Here is a 19,284-nt window from a genome sequence, read left to right on the forward strand (position 1 = left end):
TGTGGCTTGGTCCTCAGAAAAGCTGTCAATTTGTCATTTGTACTCTGCTCACGGGGCCTTGGGTTGGTGATGACATTGGTCAAAGCTTCTAGTAGGAGGTTCTGGTTGTTCAACACTTGCACCAGGTCAATGGCCAGTGGGGGTGGGGCCTGACGTGCTCCTACTTGGCTTTCTCCTCCCTGCTGGCTTACTTCCTGATCTTCCTGATCTTCATGGCCGGGGGCTTGTCCTTGCACACCCTGTTGCCTCTCCGCACTTGGAGTGGTATGTGCCTGACTTTGGAAGGTCCTGGTGTTACGCCTGGGGGCCATCTGTGGATTGGGTAAAACCTTTATGAGACTTAGATTTGGAATTAAGTGATGTTTTATTTTCATATTTTCAAAAAGGCAGACTCCACCTACTGCCGACAATCACATAGACTAACAAGCATCAAGCACAAATAGTTTTATTTATTAAGCTGGGGGTACAACACTTGGGAGGGTACAGCCAAAACACGCACTACACGGTCGGGTACAAAGGGCACAACAGATGGGAGGGCACAACTCTAAGCTTGGGGCCGGGACGGCTTCTTCCCTGGGGGCATCTCTAAGGCATGCTACTCACGGGGCGAGTCGTCTTCCGGGGCGGAGTGCACTTCCAGTGGAATGAGTAGCTCTTCCTCGTCGTCCTCGAGGATTCCATTTTCTCGGGGCTGTTCGATAGCTCCTTCTTCTGCGGCTGCAGCTGACCTTTCGGCACCTTCGGGTGGAGCTTGCGGGGTCCCAAAAAGTCCTCCCCATCCTATGATGGATGTTCCAATTAGGACTTGGGTCTCCGCAATTGCCGGGATGGGCGTTCCACTGCTGGTCCATTCTTGCATGCACCGATCCTGGATCTGCCTAAGGTTTTCATGAGCAACGGCTTTGCTACTTATAGCGGCCGTGGTCCTTGCTTCAGCTTGAGCCACCCGGATTTGGTGCATCCTCACTGCAAGCTTAGCTTGCTCGGCCCGGTGGGTTTGCTCCCTTAGGAATCAGGCTTGCTCGTCGAAGAGCTTATCCAAGGAGACGAGGTAGGCGACCACATGGTACAAAAAGGTCTTCTTGGTGGCGGCGCCGTTCCAAGTTCCTCATGCGGGCCTGCCAGACTTGCGTCCTGATGGCCGGAGGAAAAAGCCTCATCGGTGTGGGAATGAGGTGTTCCTCGAAGATCCGGCATAGGTAGCGGAGAGCCTTTCTGATGGCCAAGGGATAGGCATCCCGATGTCGAAATCCTGTGGCAGTCACTCGCCACGGCTCGATGTCGGGGTGGCGGGTGCTTCTGGCGATGGAAAGAACCACCCTACAGCGAAGAGTGCCGAGGTGTTCGTACTCTCTGCTGTAGTACCTTGGGCGCTCAGTAACACCGAGGCACTCCAGGGAGTTGCCAAGCTCTTCTTGGCAAACGCCCTGGGTCCAACCATTCTCGGCCATCTGAAAACAAAGGTAGAGTGAACAAGCCTTGCACACATGGTAGGGTACAAGAAGGATAGATGGTCTTTATTTTTCATTAGGGTCAGGTACATCTCCCAAGGATACATTATTACTAGGGTGATAGCTCTAGCTTAGGTACTCTACTCTTCCCAAGGGGATTCTTCCCCGATTCAGTTAGGTCGCTTCTTTGGCGGAAGACATTGCTCCAATACCTCATCTTCGGTCTGAGTGCCCTTATCCCAATGGGTTTCCTCGGGTTCACCTTCCAGTAATCCAGCTTCTCTTCTGCACGCCTTGATACGTTCCCTTTCTTGAGTGTTGCTTCGCCATATGTCTTGGAGAGAGGCTAGGGAACTCTCAGCTTGAGCCTCAGCTTCTATTGCTCTCCTGCATTGTATTTCCAACTCTTGTTCTACCTTCTCTGCCCTGCGGATTTGGTGCTTCACTTGTTTTGTCTGTTCTCTGTAAAGTCGGTCTAGGCCGGTGAGGTAAATGGACAGGTGGGAAACCGTATCTTCTAGTTCTTCTTCTTCCCTTCCCAATCCTCTCATTCGGGCAATCCATGAGCGTCCTCTCTGTAATATCCAGGTAGTTAGACCGTTAGATAGTAAGTTTGGATGTAGTGTATGTATGCATGATATGGTATATATATATATATACAAGTTGTACAAAGGACTAGGGGTGTAATTGTAAATTATGAATTTCATAAGTTCTTATGTGCAATTGTGTGAAAATACTCTTAAATGGCAAATTCATTTGACTAGAGCAAAGAAAAGCACAAATATTAAATTAAAATCTAAAAGAAATAGACTTTGTATGAAATCAAAGGCTTATGTGTAATTAAAACAAATATAAGGGTTATATATATGAAATGGTTGAAATATAAAAGTCAAATTCAAATTTATTTAGGGGTTAATGTGTAAAAGTACAAGTAATCATGACAGGCCAGAAAAAAATTTGTAAACATGCCCAAAGTTTGATCAAATTTAGGTGGGCAAAGACAAATTTAATTTAAATTCTATCTTGTTTCAAAATGTAATCCAAATAGCTGTAAACTTTGAGTTTTTAAACCCAAGCCCTAAAACAATGTTGTAGAGTTTGAAAAACTCTATAACTTTCATGTTGAGCACTTTTTCATTTGACCTTTGTAGCAGTGGAGAAATTTTAGTTTACAGAAGGGGTCCCTGAACTCTTTGGAAATTACGAACAGATCCTTCTGACTCCAGCCTGCTTCGTCTTCCTCTAACCATCGCCGCCTCCCTCACTGACTTCTGCTCTGCCACCGCCGCTCACCGCCGGCGCAGGCTCCCGAGCTCCACCTCCAGCTGCTACACCGTCCACGCGTCATCTCCTCTCGATTCCGGCCTCTTTCCTCTCCCTTCCTGGCCTCACGCGCGCGCGCCACGACACTCCGAGCCATCTCCGGCCGCCACCTCCTCGTCGTCGTGGACAGCTCACTGCAGCGCCTTAACCTCCTCCCTCTTGCGCGCAGCAGCACCACTTCAACATCTACGTGCTGTTTTGCTACTCCCAGCGCCCATTTCCCAGCATCCGAGCCGCATTTCCTTGCCGTCGTCTTCCTCCGCTCCAGCCGCGCACGGCATGCTCGTGGGCAGCCCTCACCAGCTCACCCCCGCCCCAATCAACACCTGCACAAGCTTCCCCGTGACTTGCTCGCACTCGACGACCCACTGTTCTTCCCCAATTTCCACTGAAGCTTTGTCCCCGACGAACGCCGCCGCCGCCGCCTTCGGCCTCCACCGTGGGTAGCACCACTCAAGCATTCCCGAGCCACCACAACACCATAAACAGCATCACATCATCACCCTGAAGCTTCCCGACCCATTCATTGGCCTTCTAGTCCACCACCGCGCCTCCCCGACGCTCGCCGGCGTTTCCCTTCGCCGCCGCCGCTTCGGTCTCCGTCGATAACCCTTGATCCAGCATCTTTTCATCAAATTGACTGCACGTACACTTTTCCCATGATGTCCTGGTTCTCGTGCGCAGGCTACTTGCCGACGTTCACCGCCGGAGCCTCGCTGTCGACGTCGACCCCTCCGCCGCCGCCTCGGGTCCCCGTCGAACTTCACCATTCCGGCCATCCCCGTCCGCGACAAGTAGTGCAACTAGACCACAGTAAGACCCTGAGCCTTTCCCTGCCCTTGGACCTCGCCGCCGGTGATCACCGTCGCCGGAACACGGCCACCCTCGCTTTGCTCTATTCGGGTTCACGGCCAAGGACCCCCGGTTAGAAGAATTAAAAGTTCAGGGGGTTAAGTGCATAGCCTAAGACTCAGAGAAATAGTAACCAGAGACCTCCTTATGTAAATGTTGCTGTCAACTTAGAAATGCTATATCTTTCCGAGGAAAAATCATAAAATTTTAAACTAAATTTTGTTGGAATCCTTAGATAAAGATCTACAACTTTACTTCAAGGATCAACTTCAGTTTCTGAATGTTTGATGATCTAATTTAAATATCAAATTTAATTGCTTGTAGGCTTTGAAAGTGCATAGTAATTCATAGAAAAATGATAAAATGTTAAAACCAGTGATGATAATTTTCTTTTAACATGTAGAATTTAATAAAAATAATTATCCTAGTATTCTAGTATTATTACTTAGTCTACAAGTTTTATTAGAAATAATGTGTAGTTTCTTTTATATAATTACTAATTATACTTTTAATGGTTTAAAAATCATGAAAAGTATATGAGAGTTCTGTTTTGTAATATTATAACAAAGTATTAAGTTTTTAACTAAGAATTAGGTGTTAAATAATTTGGATATAATATAATTGATTTGTAATGTAATGGTAACTTAAAGTTCATATAAATTAGTGAGGTCAATATATAAAGCTTTTTAATATAAATGTTAGGAACTACCCCACCTGTTGTTCCGTACCACTAGTTAGGTAATTAGTATAGCTAACCCTGTTGTTTAATGGGTTTAGATAAAACATATAATGCCCGATAAATGACTGCCCAGTACAGGGTAATTAAGTTGATTATCGAAATATAATATCCTATACATTGAATTGCAACTTTATCGTGAATTGAAATACAAATGTATGCATCCATTAAACTTCATCTTGCATATCATGTAGACTCGACCACTCTAGCTGACGAGGATTATCAACTGATTCCGGAACAAGAAGAAATTTATTCTGAAGACCCCGGGAATCTCGTCGCGGATTTCTCTAAAGCCCCGAACCAAGGTTCGGAAGCAAATAATTTGACTAACCCCAACCCTACCAGCGAAGGCAAGTCCCGGACATAACCCCTACTTTATTACACTGCAACCTATACTATTTATGTATATCTTTATGCATTAAGTTCTTAGGAGTTGTTTGTAAACCTTAGTTGCATAATTCCAGGAACCTATGTATTGAACACTAGAACTTGAGTCCGAATAGCTGCTCTACTTATAGGACCGGTAGAAGTCAAGTGATTTCCTGTCACTCGCGCGATATATAGGAGTTGTAATGTTTACATTCCTGTTATCACTATAAGGATGACGGACGGGAGTTTTATGAGGTATCATGGTCAAGATGATACCCCGTCTGTTTTGATGAATTTGATAAGGTCGCAGTGTGTGGTAGCAGTGGTTAAGCGTTTGAAAGTACTAGCCACATGCCGTGAAATATGGTAAGCGGTAAGCCTAGTAACCGATCGGCCCGAGGAGTGGACATACCCCCCACCACATGTATTTGCTTCTTTTAGTTACTTTGTTCGACGTGTAGGCATACGTGTTGCTGGGCAACCAGGAGTACGGGTTTTGTAGTCGCGCTACAGACGTACGTCCTGCACTTTGGAAGTGCGTATGACCTGCAGTCGCTTGTGGTGGCCCTGATCCACGAGTCGGAATGAAAGGCAAACGGTTGCTTCGGAACGACCCTTTGGTGTTCCAAGCGTGTGAGTTAGGTTTACCATGCATGGTTGAATCTCGATTCAGGAATCGTCCGCCTCTCACGATGTATGAGACTGCTTATTCCCTTTACCACATAGAGTAACAAGAGCAACTTTATGATTATCAAAGATGGTGCTTGATTAAAGATTTTACCTTGCTTGATTAGATGCTTATCTAGAATGGTTAATCCACTAGAACCTGAAAGCTAAAAGTTGAAAATAAGGATCTACTCTTTGTTGCTTTTTCAGCTGAAAACTCTACCTAAAGCTAAAAGCCTTCATGAGTCTAGTTATGGGCTAAGGTATACCCAATTCCGGGTAAGTCTTGCTGAGTATTAGTATACTCAGCCTTGCTTTTGTTGATTTACTTCAGGTAATCCTCCTGATGAGCCAGCGTTCATTACACCGTGGCCCTACCCCTTGCCTGATGGTTGGTCCGTGGAGTGGGATCCGTCCCCGGCCAACACCGATTCCGCCGAGTGATATCATGCCAGGGCTAGCATGATATCTATAATAACGATGTGTACAATGTCTATGTTTTCCAAATTCCGCTGCTTTGACTAGAAACTTAAACTTGTTTTGTAATAATCTCTCCTCAGTGGGAGCTAATGATACTTTATGTATTGTTATAATATAACTGCCTGTGATGTAAATTATTTTGGCATTTTATCTCTGGACTCACCTTCGTGTGAGGTACCTTGTTGGATCCTGCGTTCGGTGGTTTATCGGGACGTTACCCGACAGACCAATAGTATTATACCGTTTGAAGTACGAGGTAGCCCTCTGACGAGGACTCGCGTACTTGAACCGGTATAATTCAAGTTGGTTCTGCCACACTCTCCCTCCAGCAGGTGGGAAAAATCCCATAGGAGTTCGCTAAAGATGATGCCTATAGACCACGCGTAGGTGTCACAGGGCTTTTCGGGTAGCCTTTCGGTAGGTGTCTGGGAACCCAAAGCCAGTGGTGGAGATGAACCAGGGATCCACGTCGGGGTAAAGTGTGCTTTTTCCCATGAAGATCATCAGGTCACACCGAAGGGTCCCTCTGAAGTTGTACTCCCGATAGGTGTACTCCGGTGGGTCCACAACTCCGATGCGTTCTAGGCTGAGTAGCAATAACTTCGGGAGGCCAGGCTCTGCGGGGCAGATTCCGTCACTCCATCCATTGTCAGCCATCTGGAATCAGACAAGGGCCAAAGGTAAGTGCCGTGTGGAAAGGTGAGTTAAGTGGGGAAAGATCTAGTGGGAAATGGCTTAGAAAATGTCCTCGGTTTTAAGGGTCGCGTCCTATGGCCAACCTACGGCTCTGATACCACCTGAAGCATCCCCTCAACAGAGGTGACTAAATGTGATACAAATATCAGTCCCAGGAGGCTGATAACACATTTATTACATCAGATGGTTCATTACCGTACAAACCGTCGGGATAGCGGGCACTAAAGCGCCACTATCAAGAGGGACAATATAAGGACTACAAACCAAACCAAAGTGCCAACAAAATCTAAGATAACATCAGAGTCTTGCGCCATGGTAAGCTTCCTGTGGAGACTCTGAACCACAGGCAAGGTTGGGTGCAGGATGGCGACCTACTCGACGTCTTCAGGGACGAAGTTCGGATCCTCCTCTGTAAAATCTAGGCAAGAGTGAGTACACACGTACTCAACAAGTCCAACCACACCCGCGGAGGGGAATAATAAAGATCATGCATGGATATATCAAGGAGGAGGCTAGGGTTCATTTGCGATAAAGCGAGATTTTACACATGCAAGGGTTCATTTAATAAAAGAGTTTTCTAAAGACATTTCTATAGAAATCGAACAATAAGTGGGGTTGATCCTACACAAAGGATCCAAGTTTTAATACTACCGGACTCCCCATCCACAGTAGCTCACTGCAAAACTGCCGGGCACTTTCAAAACAACTCACGCCACAAAACCAATCATCCCAAAATGTCTATTGAAGTGACCATGCCGTAACTCGTCCAATACCGTGGACACGGCTATTCAAATAGATTTTACACTCTGCAGAGGTTGTACACTTTACCCACAAGTAGGGTACCGCACCACGAACACCTTAATGTCGCGGCGGATCCTAACAAAGCCATTACCCACCTTAGCTGAATCTAACTAGCCAACACGGAAGCAACCATGGGGTTAATGACCTATCAACCAAGTCATAATCGGGACATAACTCACACAGATCGTATCCCTTCTCCATGATCTCCTGTTGCTCACCCGCTCTTCTTTTGGCTAGCAGGACAACTAGTGGGGTTTATGCTAAGCCGTTGCCCACACAACGGTCGAGTGGTTGTACGATAAGTGGGTTAGGCAAGATGACACCTCAGTTCATCCTTACATTGACAAGACGGACATCTCCCAACAATTCTCAACCACAAAGGTACAAGCACACCAGTGGCATTTCACACAGAAAACACCGTCCATCTCATCGGGTTATATCTTTCTTTGATTTTCCCAAAATCCCATTTTATCTCTTAAAACACTCACACCCTTATTTTCGGTAAAGCACTTTGTGGTCATGATTAAAATATAATAAAGGGAATAAAAGGTAATAACCATCTCTAGCAGTAGTTAACGTCCAACAGGGCAAATCCTATATAGACATTAACCTAGGTCATCAAGGAATAGTCATAGCAATCAAGGGGTGGCTATCCAACCATGTCTTGCAATAAAACAATGCATTTTATAAAACAGACCAATAGGTTGCGTTTATAAAACTAGGATAAATATGCATCAAAGGATGGGATTGGACTTGCCGTCCTCAAAGCCTTCCGAAAGCTCCTACTCGAGGTATGGGTCTTCAGGCTCCGGCTCGCGGTCCTGCTCCTCCTCGGTCACATCGTCGGCTACAACACACAAACAATCACACAATAAAACAAAGTTTGCCGATGAGCTACAAGGGAAATAGAGAGCTTCTATTAAAAATAGAGGAGGCTATTATATTTGTTGGATGTGGATCTTGGGACTTGGAGAGAGAATATTTGATGTGTGGTGGAGTTTGGAATCGATTCAGAACATAATGTCGCATGAAATGGGGGCTGCGGACTGCATAAGGAGGAAAAGTGGAGGGGGTTATGCACAAGTCTGCCTTCCTTCTTCCTCGAGACAGAACAGGAGGGGGAGGGGAATAGTAGGAGGGGGGCGGCCAAGCCATGGGCGCCGGCCCCCTGGAGCATGGCAACACCCGGGGAGGGGGAAAAAGTAGAGAGGAGGCCGAGGGGGTCCGATTCCGGCCCTCACCTCGTGCGGAGACGGTCTACGGAGGGCTATCCACAGTGATGGGTGGTGGGCGGCAATGGTGAGCAGCGGCGGCGAGCTGCAGCGTGAGGTAGAGGAGGGAGAGGTGTTGGGGCGGTGTGGGCGGAGTGAGGGGCGGCTTGGGGTCTGATTTATAGGCCGAGAGGAAGAGGGGGGATGGCCGGCGTGGAGGGGGGGTCACGAGCAGTACAGGAGCCTCGCCATTAATGGCGGCCGGGATACTCGGGGACAAAGCGCGAGCTGCGAGGGTGAGGGGACGGGACGGGACAGGCCGGCGCAGCAGCGGGCCGCACGCCGGCTTGGCGTGCACGGGCAGCAGTGGGTCGTGCGCTGGCCCGCGCGTGCGCGCAAGGAGCGGGCTACAGTTCGAGCAGGCAGCAGGCAGCACAGGGGAGAAAAGAAAGAGGAAGCCAGCGCAAAAAAAAAGAGTCTGGGAAAAAAATTAGAAGAGAGAAATAAAATGGATTTAAACAAAATATGAGAAAAGAAAAGATAGAACACACGCGCGGCGCTGACGGTCGTGGCCGGGCAGGCGCACGCGGCCGACCGCGACACGAAGGTGATGTAACGGGACGGCAGGGTTGGTGGAAAAGGAAAAGGGGCGGGCGGCTCCGTGGAAAAAGAGGAATAGACTGCGCGATGTCGGAACGGCGGAAAATTGGGAGGTGGGCTTCAGGAGCTCAAGCGGCGGAAAAGTTTTAAAAGATTTTTAAGCAAGTGATTGGTAATGTAATTTAAATAAAATAAAAATGCGGGCGTTACACGAACCCTAGATTGTGCCGTTCAAACTCTTCGTACAATTCCCGAGGCACCTGGCTAACCATGATCGCATTCACATAACTCTTGCGACTCAAGGCATCAGCAACCACATTCGCCTTCCCTGGGTGATAGTGTATCTCCAAATCATAATCTTTGATGAGCTCTAATGTCACACCCGATTTAGAAAGACATAAACCGAGCAATCATATATGTGCCAGGATCAAGTCACGCATAAATACAACAGAATTATCAAGATATTACAACACATATCACGAAATAAAAGCGTATAAATCGCAAATGAATTCTTTATTACAACCGAATCAAGAATCGGTTCAAGGAGTGCGGAAGCGTAAAAATAAATACATGAAGAATAGGGCGCCACATGGACGTCGGCCGGTCAGCGAGAATGTAACATTCCTGTAATTAGAATCTGGACACTAGGTATTAGTGTGTTGTATGTATGTTAAGGTTTGTACAAAAGACTAGGGGTGTAATAGCAAATTATGGATTTCATAAGTTCTTATGTGCAATTGTGTGAAAATACTCTTAAAGGTCAAATTCATTGACTAGAGCAAAGAAAAGCACAAATATTAAGTTAAAATCTAAAAGAAATAGACTTTGTATGAAAGCAAGGGCTTATGTGTAATTAAAACAAATATGAGGGTTACATATGAAATGGTTGGAATATAAAAGTCAAATTCAAATTTACTTAAGGGTTGGTGTGTAAAAGTACAAGTAATCATGACAGGTCAGAAAATTTGAGAAAATGCCCAAAGTTTGATCAAATTTAGGTGGGCAAAGTCAAATTTAATTTAAATTCAATCTTGTTTCAAAATGTAATCCAAATAGCTTTAAACTTTGAATTTCTGAACCCAAGCCCTAAAGCAATGTTGTAGAGTTTGAAAAACTCTACAACTTTCATGTTGAGCACTTTTCCATTTGACCTTTGTAGCAGTGGGAAAATTTTAGTTTACAGAGGGGTCCCTGAACTCTTTGGAAATTACGAACAAGTCCCCCTGACACCTCTGCTTCGTCTTCCTCTGGCACGCACCGCTTCCCTCTCTGCGCCGCTCCTGCCACCGCCGCTCGCCGCCGATATCGCGCCCCGAGCACCACCTCCTGCTGGATTCCTCTCCCACGTGTCGCCCCTTGCCCTCTCCACTTCTGCTCCCCTCCCTTTCTGGCATTCCCCGAGCTTGCCACGCGCACGTCATCGCCGTTCGGCCGCCACCGAGCTGCCGCCATGGCGGGCTCCAAACCAAGTGCCCAGTTCCTATGTTTGCGAGCGCACCAGTACCACTAAGATCTCCTCGACCTATTCCAACTATCAGCTCGCCATTTCCTCGCCCCTAGCCCCCGGAACGCCGTAGCCATCGCCGCCCGAACGCCGGCGAGCACGAGCTCACCGTCGTCCCGCTCCTCTGCAGCTGCTCCGCTTGCACCCACCTCGCCTTTAGCTCCACCGCATCCTCGCGCAGCTGTTCGGCTAACCCTTCTCCCTGCTCGGCCACCGGAGCGCCGCCGCGCCGTCCTTCCCCTGCCGCCGCCTCGGCCTCACCGTGGGCAGGCCTACACCGACCCTCTCGACCCCGTCCGCAACCGCCCGAAGGTCGCCCTCGACTTCCTCGTGCTTCTCCTCTCTTCCTTCCCCGCCGCCGGCGACCCACTTCGCCGGAATCGACGGTCAAACCTGTGTTCCCCGCTCTGACTCCGGCCAAGGGCTACATTGCAAGCCTTTAAATTCTTCTAGGGTCCTTATTGCAAAGTTTCAGTCCCTTTCTCTATTTCAAACCAGTTAAGTTCAAAAATGTGTAGGAATTCATAGAAAAATCAGAAAAATACCAAACTTGTTGGGTTAGAATCCTTGTGATGAATTCTACAACTTCTATTTCATAACCATGCCATGAAAGTGCATAGTTTATTTTGTATTTTAAATACAAGGAAAGGAATGCTTTAATTGGATCTCATGCTCTATAGCCTTGCTATTGTTAGTTTTTGGAGCATGTGTTGTAGGTGATGTAAGTAGCCCTGTGTAAATTTTTGAAGCATAGATCAGCTCTCTAGCTAGAGTATTTGGTTACTTTTGTTATAAGTTAATAAAAGCTTGGCAAATTAATTTCAGAGGTATTTATGCATGTTTAGAGATGAAATTTTTACTATAGTTTAGTCTTTATGAGTATGATATAACATAAAAATTTGAGAAACAGAAACCTAATATAACTTGAGTTATAAATTTTAAGCTTAGATTCCAAGATAAATCATAAATAATAATTAGGATGCATGAAAATTTATGAAACTTTTCTGGAATACTAGACTTGAGTAGTTTATGATGCCCTAAGTTTTGAACCCTAATTTTAGTATAAAACTCTAGTTATAATTACACCTTAAAATTTCAAATCTTGATCTTGTTTAATTAAGTAAGTTGTTATTTAGTATAAAAATATCTAGAGTAATATTATTTCAATTAAACCCACTTAGGGTAACTTTCATAAGTATTAGTTTATTTTTGCTAATTTACAATTGGCCTAAATTAACTCAAGGCTACCCATAATTAAATAATAACCTAAAGTTAAAATGCCATGTTTAGCTAATAAAAGGAGATTGCTAAATGTATGTAGTATTGCTTAAGGTATTCAAATACGCTACCTAAAGGAGTTAGATGGAGTTTGAGGGTAACCCACCCCGGTTGCCTAACGAGACTAGTTAGTTTAGTTAGTACTCGATAAATAACTGCCCAGTGCAGGGTAGTTAAGTTGATTGTTAATATGCAATGCTCTTTATTTAGATTGCAACCTTATCGTGAACTGAATATGCATCCACTAAACTTCATTTTGCATAACATGTAGAATCGACCACTCTCGCTGACGGGGACTATCAGCTAATCCCGGAACAAGAAGGAGGTTATTCTGAAGACCCCGGAACTCTCGTCGCGGATTTCTCTGAAGCCCCGAACCAAGGTTCGGAAGAAAATAATTTGACTAACCCCAGCCCCACCAGCGAAGGCAAGCCCCGGACATAACCCCTACTTTATTACACTGCAACCTATATTATTTAAATATATTTACCTATATGCATTAAGTTCTTAGGAATTGCTTAAAACCCTAGTTGCATTCTCCTAGGAGCCAATGTGATGAATACTAGTACTTGAGTCCTGTGATAGTTCATGTATTTGTAATGCTAGGCATATATTTTGTTAGTGTGAAATATGTGTTTGTTAAGTGTAAAGCTTGTGTATGCCTATGTGAAACTTTTGAAAATTTAAAAGTGCAAATAAAAAGGGTATTTTTGTAATTACAGAAAAACCTAGGGTTGTTTTTGCAAAATGTAGTTGGATTAGGGTAATTCCAAAATAAATGAAGGGTGGTTTTGTAAACATGTTTTTTTTATTATTTTATGTCTTGTAAATATATATATATATATTATTTATCCAAAAGTTTCATTTGAAATGTGTATGTTGAGGTGTGTAAAAATTTTGGGTAAAGTGGTAAAAATAAGGGTATTTATGTAATTTTATAAAAGTATAAGTCCTTTTATGCAAATATTTGATTTACAAAAGTAACTTTCGAAATTTACTTAGGGCTAAAGTGTAAAAAGTGCATGCCATCATGACATGTCTATCCAACCATTATGACGAGTCTATCCCGTCATTATGACGTGTCATAAATGCTTGCATTTAGGTCCTGAAGTTTATAAAATTTCATTCTTTAGGACAAACACAATACAAATCCAACTTTTATTCAAAACTTCACGTGTAAAAATATAAATTTTGAGTTTTTGAACTTGAGCCCTAAAGCAATGTTGTAGAGCTTGAAAAACTCTCCAACTTTCGTTTTGGGCATTTCTTCATTTGGGTTTAAAATTAACGGGAAATTTTATTTTACAGATAGGTCCCTGCAGTTTTCGGAAATTACATATAAGTCCTTGGGAAATCCTAGTTCCCTTCCTCCTCTGTTTTACCTCTCTCTGTCTTGCCTTATCCGGTGCCCTTCCTGTTCCTTTTTACCCGGCCGCCATCTCTTTTATTCCCTGCTTCTTTTCCTCTTTCTCCCCTCTCTCTCCTCAGCACAAGCTGGCAAGCAGCTCACGGCAGCAGGCAGGCCGAGCAGCAGGTGGCGAGGCGCTGGCGGGCGCGCCGCCTAGGCGTGCGAGCGGCGGCCAGGACGGGCGCTGCGCGGGCGAGCCAGCGTGGGGGCCGAGCGACGCAGCAGGCGGTGCGGGCGCGGGCTGGCGTGCGCGACGCAGGAGCGGGGAGCGCACGGGCGGCACCGGGCAGGAGTGTGGCGAGCGGTTGGTGGCGCAGCAGGAGTAAGCGCAGCGCGCGGGAGCGGCTCGGCTGGTGTGGGCCGAGCGCAGGCGACAGCACGCGGGCGCCAGCAGAGCCAAGCAACGGTGCATGGTGGTGTTGGAGCACGGAGACAGAACCAGGGGACGACGCCGGGCTTGGACGGAGGAGAATGGCAAAAGGCTGGCGGCACAGGGGCTCGCTGCGGTTGGCGCGAGCACTGCACGGGCGTGTGGGAGGCGTGGAGCAAACGCGTGAGCGGCACGCGAACCAAGCGGCGCTGGGGCGAAGCTCGCGGCGTGGCGGCACGCGAGCAGAAGGGAACCGGTGTGGCAGCGTGCGGTTGCGGCACGGATATGCTGGATGCGAGCGGCCCCGAGCAAGCAATGGCGTGCAGGACGCGTACGAGCACAATAGGTGCGAGACCCGGGCGGAGGCGAGCAGCCCGGAGTGAGCAGTGACGCGCGGAGTGGCCCAGGCACGCGGGTGAGGCAGCAGGCGTGCGCTACAGCGGCACAGGAGCGGTTCGTGGGTGGTGCCGAGCGAGTGGCGCAAGCATGCGCGTGGTGGCGCGTGGGAGTTGGCGGTATGAGCAGGTGTTGAGCGGTCGGAGCTCAGGGCTCGCGATGCCGCGGCGCGACGACTCGGCGCGGACCCGCACAGGGAAAACAATGGAGCCGCGCGTAGAGGACGTCGGAGGCCGTTAAAGGGAAAGCAGCGGTTGAGATCGAGCAGCACTGCGGACTACTCGCGAAGGATATGGAGATGGCCCCGGTGCGAGCGGGCTTCGGTTCTCGGGGAGGCAGAGAGGGCGAGTGTGGCGCGGCTAAGTGAAGGCGGAGGTCCGGGCTGAATTGGGCTAGCGCGTCCGCAAGTGTGGAGCGGAAGCGTTCTGCCCGCGGCGGTGGTAGGCCGATTTGGATGACGTCGCAGCTGGCAGAAAAGGCGGCAGAGCTACACCTTGTGCGAGCGAGAGTGACGCACAGGAGCTGCAGCCAGGTACGGCGGCCCTGCAAATGACGGCACGGGCATACCGGATGTGTTTCTGTAGTGCATGAGCATGAGCAGAGAAGACTCAGCACGTGAGCCGGAAAGCTCTGAGGTTCGCGGAAGTAATGACATAGCGAACCAATCCGGCCCTATCGGCTTCTTCCCTGAGTCCACAACATCCAGCACCTCTTAACTTTCACCGATCGTCCGAGCAAGACCACAACACCTCAAGAAAGCTCGTGAACCTTTTCATCGAGCTTTTCTCTTCGCCAATCTTATTCGCCACGGAACTTCACTTTCCGTTTGTTCTTCTCCACAACCAAGGTTTGCCCTGATTCTTTGAATCCTTCTAATGCCGGCGATTCCTTTGCCGGAATATCGTCGTTAACTTCCTGTTATCTATTCTCCCGGACCAGGGACTTGATTGCTATGTTTTAGATAGTTCTGGGGTGTTTTCTGTAAAATTTCCAGAACTTTCTTTATTTCAAATCCGTGAACTTCTACATTTCATAGATTTATGTAGGAAGTTCATAAAAATATAAAATCAGTTTTGTTTGAAACTCTAAGTCAAACTCTACAAGTTTTATGTTATGATCTTGAGTTGAGATCTTTGATGTGTGGTCTAGGTCAAATGTTAGGGAATGAATGTTTTATTGTGCTTTATAGTGTATGCTTGTATTATAGCTAAAGCGTAAGCTATAGAAGTTATGTCATAAGCAGAGATATGCGATATCTAGTTAATCCTTTCCCACGAAGTGCTTATATCCTTACCGTTAAGACGTTATCCTTGTTTTGATTGCCGTTACCTTAAGATTCTTGCTATCGGCCGATCCAAGCCGATTCTAGTCATTTTCCATATCGGTCACATAGAGCCGATCGATCCTTAGTTTTCCCCTCCATATCCACACACCTCTATCAGCTGATTTATCGACTGAGAGATCAGCTATCTATATCTATCGGTCATGTATCCTCAACCACACTCCCATCGGCGGTACGTCACTCAATTGTTGTGCTGACGTAATCGAACCGATGCAACCACCCCTAGTTATCTAAGATAACACTTAAGCACATCTCAGTTAAGACACAACTGCTTTAGGAATCATCCCTCTGCTGAAGTGATCGATGCTTTCATCGATCATCTAGGAACCTGATGCACTCATCAATCAACTAAACCCTCGCTGTTTCCAATCAGCTCTGTTGTAACCCTCAACAAGTAGCTGATCTTAATTGGTTGTCCTCTTAAAACTCTATCTAAGTTTAGTTCCGATCTTTCTGATTGATATGTGACTAGTATGTTGTATGAGTGCTGGTTTGCAATTGAATTGTGAAGTAAGGTAGTTTTATGTGCACCCTTTGAATGTAATGTTGCATTGCATGTAGATACGACTGTTTTCGACAACGGTACCTACGAGATCTCCCCGGAGTCTACGGAGGATGTTCCTGAAGACCAAATAAACGTCACCAAGGCATTAACTGAAGCCCCGAACCAAAGTTCGGAAGATATTGACATTTCTGACATCAGTCCCACCAGTAAAGGCAAGCCCCGGACATAACCCACTATTTTAATTATACTGCAATCTATATCTATTTACGTATTCTATGCATTAAGTTCTTAGGAAATTGCTTGAAACCCTAGTTGCATTCTCCTAGGAACCGATGTATTGAATACTAGTATTTAAGTCCGGCTAGCTGCTATGCTAATAGGGCCGGTAGAAGTCGGGTGATTTCCTGTCACTCGCGCGATATAGGAATTGTAATGTTTACATTCCTGTTACCACTATAAGGATGCCGGACGGGAGTTTTGTGCGGTATCATGGTTGAGGTGATACCCCGTCTGTGTTGATGAATCTGATAAGGTCGCAGTGTGTGGTAGTGCGGGTTAAGCGTTTGAAAGTACTAGCCACATGCCGTGAGTTATGGGTAAGCGGTAAGCCTAGTAGCCAATCGGCCCGAGGAGTGGACATACCTCCCACCACATGTATTTGGTTCTTCTGGTTACTTATGTTCGATTGGGGAAATACGTGTTGCAAGGGCAACCAGGAATACGGGTTTTGTAGTCGCGCTACATACGTATGTCCTGCACTTTGGGAGTGCGTATGTTCCTGCAGTCGCTTGTGGTGGACCTGTCCACGAGTCGGAATGAAAGGCAAACGGTTGCTTCGGAACTATCATTGGATGTTCCAAGCGTGTGAGTTAGGTTTACCTTGCAAGGTCAAAAATTCGATTCTGAATCGTCTGCTTCTCACGAAGATTGAGACTGCTTGATCCCTTTACCACATAGAGTAACAAGAGCAATGTTATGAATATTAAAGATGATGTTTGGCTAAAGATCTTACCATGCTTGAGTAGTTATAGGTGCTCACCTAGAATGGATAATCAACTAGAACCTGAAAGGTAAAAGTTGAAATTAAGGATCTAGTCTTTGTTGCTTTTCAGCTGAAACTAAACCCAGAACCAGTATAAGCTTTCATAAGTCTAGTTATGGGCTAAGTATACCCAATTCCGGGTAAGCCTTGCTGAGTATTAGTATACTCAGCCTTGCTAGTGTTATGTTTTTCAGGTATAGTCCTTGAAGACCCTACTCTTTCCCTGCCTTGGCCCTGTGCTCTTCCAGAAGGTTGGTCCGTGGAATGGGATCCGTCCTCGGCCAACATTGATGATACCGAGCGATGTCGTGCCCGGGCTTAGCATGACATCTGCCTTAACGATGTATTGTAATCGTCGCGTATGTTTTCCGCTGCTAAAAACCATAGATTTAACTATTTGTAATCTTTTCTCTAGATTTGAAACTTCATACTTCATTTGGAAACTCTTATAATGTATTTCCTTGTGATGTAAAATATGATGGTGACTGTATCTCTGGACTCACCTTCGTGTGAGGTAACCTTATTTGATCCTGTGTATCGGTGGTTTATCGGGACGTTACCCGACAGGCCAAGGGATTATACCGTTTGAAGCACGTTGGAGCCCTCTGGTGTGGACTCGCGTACTTGAGCCGGTATAATTCAGGTTGGTTCTGCCACAAGTCCGACTAGCTGCTATGCTTATAGGACCGGTAGAAGTCGAGTGATTTCCTGTCACTCGCGCGATATATAGGAATTGTAATGTTACATTCCTGTTACCACTATAAGGATGACGGACGGGAGTTTTATGAGGTATCATGGTCAAGATGATACCCCGTCTGTTTTGATGAATTTGATAAGGTCGCAGTGTGTGGTAGTGGTGGTTAAGCGTTTGAAAGTACTAGCCACATGCCGTGAAATATGGTAAGCGGTAAGCCTAGTAACCGATCGGCCCGAGGAGTGGACATACCACCCACCACATGTATTTGCTTCTTTTGGTTACTTTGTTCGACGTGTAGGCATACGTGTTGCTGGGCAACCAGGAGTACGGGTTTTGTAGTCGCGCTACAGACGTACGTCCTGCACTTTGGATGTGCGTATGACCTGCAGTCGCTTGTGGTGGTACTGATCCACGAGTCGGAATGAAAGGCAAACGGTTGCTTCGGAACGACCCTGTGGTGTTCCAAGCGTGTGTGTTAGGTGTACCTTGCAAGGGTTGAATCTCGATTCAGAATCGTCCGCCTCTCACGATGTATGAGACTGCTTATTCCCTTTACCACATAGAGTAACAAGAGTAATTATGTGATTATCAAAGATGATGTTTTAGTAAAGATTCTACCATGTTTGAATAGTTATAAGTGCTTACCTAGAATGGTTAATCAACTAGAACCTGAAAGCTAAAAGTTGAAAATAAGGATCTACTCTTTGTTGCTTTTCAGCTGAAAACCCTTCCCACAGCTAAAAGCCATCATGAGTCTAGTTATGGGCTAAGGTATACCCAATTCCGGGTAAGTCTTGCTGAGTATTAGTATACTCAGCCTTGCTTTTGTTGATTTACTTCAGGTAATCCTTCTGATGAGCCAGCATTCATTACACCGTGGCCCTACCCTTTGCCTGATGGTTGGTCCGTGGAATGGGACCCGTCCCCGGCCAACACAGATTCCGCCGAGTGATATTATGCCAGGGCTAGCATAATATCTGTAATGACGACGTGTATAAAGACTACGCTTTTCAAATTCCGCTGCTCTGACTGATAACTAAAACCTGTCTTGTAATAATCTCTCCTCTGTGGGAGCTAATGATGATTTGTACATTTTTGTAATGTAACTGCTTGTGGTGTAAGATATTTTGGCATTGTATCTCTGGACTCACCTTCGTGTGAGGTACCTTGTTGGATCCTGAGTTCGGTGGTTTATCGGGACGTTACCCGACAGACCAATGGTTTTATACTGTTTGAAGTACGAGGTAGCCCTTTGGTAAGGACTCGCGTACTTGAGCCGGTGTAATTCATGTTGGTTCTGCCACAGCTGGTATCAGAGCTAACAAGTGTACTCTGGAGATATACTTAGCCTTAAAAAGTAATTTTTAGTATAAAAATTGATTAATCAAGTATTTGCGAACTACGGTGGTTCGTTAAGGATTATGTATAGTACGTAAGCCCTAGGGTAATGTTATTAAGGGAATTAGAGGTGGCTGTAATATATATATATATATATAATTCTGACTTCCAGCATTACTTTTCTGTTGAAACTTAAATTTATGCACAACCCAACCTTAC

Source organism: Panicum hallii, chromosome 3 (assembly GCF_002211085.1).
Source record: "Panicum hallii strain FIL2 chromosome 3, PHallii_v3.1, whole genome shotgun sequence".
NCBI lineage: Eukaryota > Viridiplantae > Streptophyta > Magnoliopsida > Poales > Poaceae > Panicum > Panicum hallii.